This window comes from Chlorocebus sabaeus, chromosome 7, assembly GCF_047675955.1.
Source record: "Chlorocebus sabaeus isolate Y175 chromosome 7, mChlSab1.0.hap1, whole genome shotgun sequence".
Lineage (NCBI taxonomy): Eukaryota > Metazoa > Chordata > Mammalia > Primates > Cercopithecidae > Chlorocebus > Chlorocebus sabaeus.
Window position 1 is genome coordinate 74965945 of NC_132910.1, and position 6000 is coordinate 74971944.

The 6000-nt window shown below is 34.6% G+C and overlaps 1 long non-coding RNA gene across 1 annotated transcript in view; it reads left to right on the forward strand.

Annotated features, from left to right (window-relative positions):
- Positions 1-3116, forward strand: part of LOC119621742 (uncharacterized) — a 472197-nt gene extending 469081 nt beyond the window's left edge. The window contains exon 10 of the long non-coding RNA XR_012093425.1: positions 2566-3116. This is a non-coding gene — a long non-coding RNA (uncharacterized lncRNA). The remainder of the gene's footprint in view (positions 1-2565) is intronic.
- Positions 3117-6000: the final 2884 nt, after the last annotated feature.

The window sequence follows — 6000 nt, forward strand, 5'->3', positions numbered from 1 at the left end:
AAAGAAATAAATCGTATTCAAATAGGAAGAGAGAAAGTCAAACTGTTTGTTTGTAGGTGACATGACCCTATATGTAGAAAACCCAATTGTCTCAGCCGAAAAGCTTCTTAATCTGATAAGCAACTGCAGCAAAGTCTCAGGATATAAAATAAGTGTGCAAAAATCACAACCATTCATATACACCAAAAATAGAAAAGCAGAGAGCCAAATAACGAATGAACTTCTATTCACAATTGCTACAAAGAGAACAAAATACCTACAGCTAACAAAGGAAGAGGAGAGTTCTCCTCTTTGAGGAGAACTACAAACCACTGCTGAAGGAAATCAGGGAGGACACAAACAAATGGAAGCACATTCTATGACCATGGATAGGAAGAATCAATGTCGTGAAAATGGCCAGACTGCCCAAAGTACTTCATAGATTCAATGCTATTCCCATTAAACTACCATTGACATTCTTCACAAATAAGAAAAAAATTACTTTAAAATTAATATGGGGCCAGGCATGGTGGCTCACACCTGTAATCCCAGCACTTTGGGAGGCCGATGCAGGGGGATCACCTGAGGTCAGGAGTTTGAGACCAGCTTGGCCAACAGGGTGAAACCCTGTCTGTACTAAAAATACAAAAATTAGCTAGGTGTGGTGGTAGGTGCCTGTAATCCCAGCTACTTAGGGGGCTGAGGCAGGGGAATAGCTTGAACCTGGAAGGTGGAGGTTGCAGTGAGCCAAGATTGTGCCATTGCACTTCATTCTGGGTGACAGAGCAAGACTTCGTCTCAAAAAAAAAAAAAAAAAAAAAAAAAGAAAAAAAAGAAAATTCATATGGAACCAAAATAGAGGCCATATAGCCAAGGCAATCCTAAACACAAAGAACAAAGCTGAAGGCATCATGCTACCTGACTTCAAACTATACTACAAGTTTTCAGTAACCAAAACACCATGGTATTGCTACAAAAACAGACACATGGGGCAAAGGAGCAGAATAGAGATCTCAGAAATAAGGCTACACATCTACAACCATCTGATCTTCGACAAACCTGACAAAAACAAGCAATGGGGAAAGGATTCCCTATTTAATAAATGGTGCTGGGAAAACTGGCTAGCCATATGCAGAAAATTGAAACTGAGCCCCTCCCTTAAATCTTACATAAAAATTAACTCAAGATGGATTAAAAACTTAAATGTAAAACCCAAAACTATACAAATCCCAGAATAAAATCTTGGCAATACTGTTCAGGACATAGGCACGGGAATGGATTTCATGATGAAAATTCAAAAGCAAGTGCAACAAAAGCAAAAATTGACAAATGGGATCTAATTAAACTGAAGAGCTTCTGCATAGCAGAAGAAACTATCATCAGAGTGAACAGACAAGCTTGTAAGCTATCCATCTGACAAAGATCTAATATCTGGAATCTACAAGAAACTTAAACAAATTTTCAAGAAAAAACAAACAACCCCATTAAAAAGTAGGCAAAGGACATGAACAGACACTTCTTTAAAGAAGAAATGTATGTGGCCAACAAACATATAAAAAAATGCTTAACGTTACTGATAATTAGAAAAATTTCTTAATTTCCAAACTTACAGAAAATTTCCAGTTTCTTAAATTGATTTCTAATTTCTAGTCATAGAAAATGGTCTATGTGATTTAACTTATTTAAAAATTGTTAAATTTACTTTTTAGCCCAGGATATAGTAAGTTTTTATAAATATGCACATTGTAAAGGAACATGAATTCTGTAGTTGTTGAATGGAGTAGTTTATAGAAGCCTACCAGGTCAATTTTTAAATTCTGCTGTTCAAGTTTTTTACATCTTTATTGTTTTTTCCTTCTATTATATCCTTATAGAGAAAAATCTCTGACCCTGATGTTTTATGTATATTTTTATCCTTCTGGTTTTATCGATATTTGCTATTTTACTAAATATGCTAAACTTTTAAAAATAAAAGTAGTTGGTGATCAGTTGTCTATTTCATCTTTTCTCATAAAATGACCCTGTTGAAATACAATAATACTTTTTGCTGTAACATCTCTCTTTCTTTGCTATTGCTATAAGTAAAATTCTATTTTTAAGGAAAAAGTGTTAATATTTATGAGGTAAATCTATTTCCAATTTTAAAATTTATAATCTCTGTATTCTTATTTTTATACGCATTATTAATAAAAAGTGTTTGTTGGGTGTCTGCATTTTCGTCTACCTCTGCCTTTTAATTATAACATATGGCCCATTCATGTTTAATATAATTTTTGATACATTTTGGCTTAAATTCTACTAACATTTTTGCTATATTTGTATGACCTGTTCTTTATTGCTTTTTTCTTATTTTTGTCTGCCCTTTTTTGTGTTTGTGTTAATTCTTGTCATTGCATATTCTTCTATCATGTAGTTGAAATTCATAACTTTTTATTCTTTAGTAGGTATGCTACAAAATACATGACACTTAATTTATCAAACCCAAAGTTACTTAAGACATTTTTCTGAAGGGGATTTGGAATTAAAGCCTAGATGGTAAACCTCCAGAGTTTATTCTTTTAACACCTGTTTCCGTTTTCATTGCAGACTGAGAAATTAAGCTCACATCATATAACTGAAGTTGAACAATACTTTTCTATCACCCTGGGTCAGGTACATTCCTAAATAAACTGGAACTTACCTCAGAAGCCTCGGAAAATTAGGAGAATAAAATCCATTACTTTGTGTATTAAGAAGCTCAAAATCCCATATTTGATTCACTATAGAATTACTTCAGAATTTCATATGTTGTTTTTGTTTAAGCAAAATCTGAAATATATTAAAAAATACCCACTGCTGTGTTGTCTATTTGCTTTTCTCTTTCTAAATGCCCTTTTGAGAAATGCTGCAAAAATTTTGTCCTGACATGTGGGGGCCCAACTATTTCCTGCTATACTCAGCTTGGAGGACATAGCCTCTAGGTTATACTCTTTTGAAACTGTCCTGTTGAAATGCATGTTTTGATTTTGGGATTTTCCAGATGCTTCATAATTAGGTCCCATGTGTTAAAACTTGTGTAAATTCAGTATGTTTCTCAATGTGAGGCATCTAAGTAGTTCACAAATTTAAGGCAATTAGTCTATTAACTGGGATAAGTTGATTAATTCTATTAAATTCCATTGTTTACATATTACATCTTTAATCTATTCCTTATTCTATGCTTTATTTTTTTCATTTGTCTGAATTATTAAAAGTCACTACAGTTTAACATTTTGAGCAATTTAATTTTTATATATAATTATATCCTTTGGCTATTTAAACTGAAGACACATTATATATGTAAATGAAATTAAGAAAAATAAATAGATAGTGTGTTCACTTACAACAGGAGGCTATCCCTGTGCTAAAACTTTCTGCTTCTTTTGAGTCTCAGAATTATGGAATCACATAATATTTTTAAAAATCCGAAAGAACTTTAAATATCATGTTCACAGACTTTCTCACTTTCCAACAAGAAAACTGAGACCAAGAATGTTTAACAGACAGGTAATGCCTGAATTAGTCCTAGAATCTAGATTTCCTTATTATTTACATGAAGTCCAGAAACATAACATATGTATTAAACATAATGGTTTAAAACATTAATGAAGGTTGATTCTGAAAGTGGGAGGGTTCATATAAGTCTAAAATTTTAGTCTTTGCTTAGGTATCCAAAACTTTATTGTTTTAAAATTTCTTATTGGAGGAAGCCACTTTTCAATCACTTCGATAGGCACAAAGGATTTTGCGGTGAGGAAAACTGATATAATCATAAAAATAATTATGAAATTACAAATGTTAATTTGTAAATACTCATTCCCTTTTTCAAACTAATTGCAGGTATCTCTTACAGATCTTTTAAACCTCAGATCAAATCTCCTTTCTTAGATTACCTTCAGACTAGGCCAGGTCTCTGGCCATGCACCCCTGTGTTATTGAACATGTTCTCACTCATCATTATGGGATGCCACAAGCTATGTTTGAAGCATATACTCTAGATCATGGAGAGCCTTATAGGTCATAGTGAGGACTTGGGTTTTTCTCTTTAAATAACTGAAAGCCAATTGAAAGGTTTTAATACTATCTATGTTTTTAAAAGATTGCTCGGGTGCCTTCTTGTAAGGCAGTAAGCATGGTCGAGGGAAATCCTTTAGAAGACTGTGGCAGTAGCACATGGGAGACAATGAAAGCTTCTTCTACGAAGTCACCCTGGAGGGAGAAGTGGATGAATCTGATAGATATTTAGGCAGAAAATGGGAAGAACATAGATGGGAAAATACTGTGGATGTGGTGGATGGCAAAAAGGTGACAATATTTGCAGGTCCTCTCAGTTAGAGGTGAAGCTTTTCATTGCCCTATTGATTGGGGACTGGCCTTGTGGCCAGCTTTGGTCAACGGGACAGCAGAAGATTGAGGCCTGAAAAGCATTTGCACATTGGGGATCTCTCTCACTGAGCATGAAACAGCACTCTGCGAACAACCAGGCTGGCTGGCTGGAGAATGAGAAACCACGTGGAGAAAAGCTTTCATTGGTACAGCTGCACTAGCCAAGACCCCTGAAAGAGCTTTGCTGATAACAGCCATCACAGACCATATCAGAAGGCCTGCCAGGCTGAAAACAGCCCAAATTGCTGACCTCCTGCATTTTGAGCTAAATAAATGGTTGTTGCCTAACTACATTATATTGTGGAGTGGTTTTTTACTCAGCAAATGCTAACTGATACCATGAGTAAAAGAGAGAGAAGTCTATGAAATAAATACAATTGATACCTAGATGTGTACACACACACACACACACATACACACACACACATGCTCACATTACATGAAGAGTCACAAAGTATAAGCTCTGTCTCCTCTCATCCCTGTTTAATTCACATTTAACTCTATCTAATTAACAGTCCATTTTATAAACATCAATTCCTTTAGCCTAAGAAGCTTCTCTTTCAAAGGTTTATTTTCAAATTCACCTTTTATTTGTTGCAATTTATTGTCCTAAATCTAGGGTTTTTAAATTATTCTTAGAGAGCATTAAATAAACTAGATGTAAATATTAGTGATTGGGAATTTGGAAAATGCATTTAAAATGTGAACAATGTATGTGTTTAAGTAGCTAGGGAAAGATTTCATTGTGGAAAAGATTTGATGTGAGGATCCTTGATGCATATGATCCACTGTTGTTATTAAAAACATTCACTTGTAAATGCGAACATTGTAATACAACTACTTCACATGGTGGAAACTTCTGAAAATGTAAGGGATGCTTTATCTGAATTCAAGAAAAGGCTTTGTGTTTATATTAAGTTAATTTTAGATCACATAGTAATAAAAGAGAAAATTTGGTCTTCTGAAATCTCTTTCTTATAGATCTAGTATCATATCAGTCAGTTGCTGTGATTAGGATAAGTGAATAGCTTGCTATCCAATAAAATTTAGCCGAAGAAAATATTAGACACAGCTGTGGGTATTTATTTAAAAATATATATTATTACTTTTGTGGTAGGTAAAAACGTTTTCTTTATCACCCATAGAAAGCCAACCTGGTTATTTTAAAACACTTCACAAAGTTATCAAACTGCTATTTCTTTTTGTGATGTGCAGATTTTTCAGCCTTTCACACAATACAAGCACTTCACATTTAGAAAGGGAACTGAGTATCAGATGCTCTGAAACTTCTTTGTGATTTTATAAGGTCACATATATTGAACTCGTTGATAGATAGTTTCATACTATTAAAATCTTATTGACAAATCTATTAAAGGAAGTCTTTTAAACAAAATATCAGTAAGAATTACGGAGAATAGGCCAGGCGCGGTGGCTCACGCCTGTAGTCCCAGCACTTTGGGAGGCCGAGGCGGGTGGATCACGAGATCAGGAGATCGAGACCGTCCTGGTAAACACTTTGAAACCCTGTCTCCAGTAAGAATACAAAAAAATTGGCCGGGCGTGGTGGCGGGCACCTGTGGTCCCAGCTACTTGGGAGACTGAGGCAGGAGCATGGCT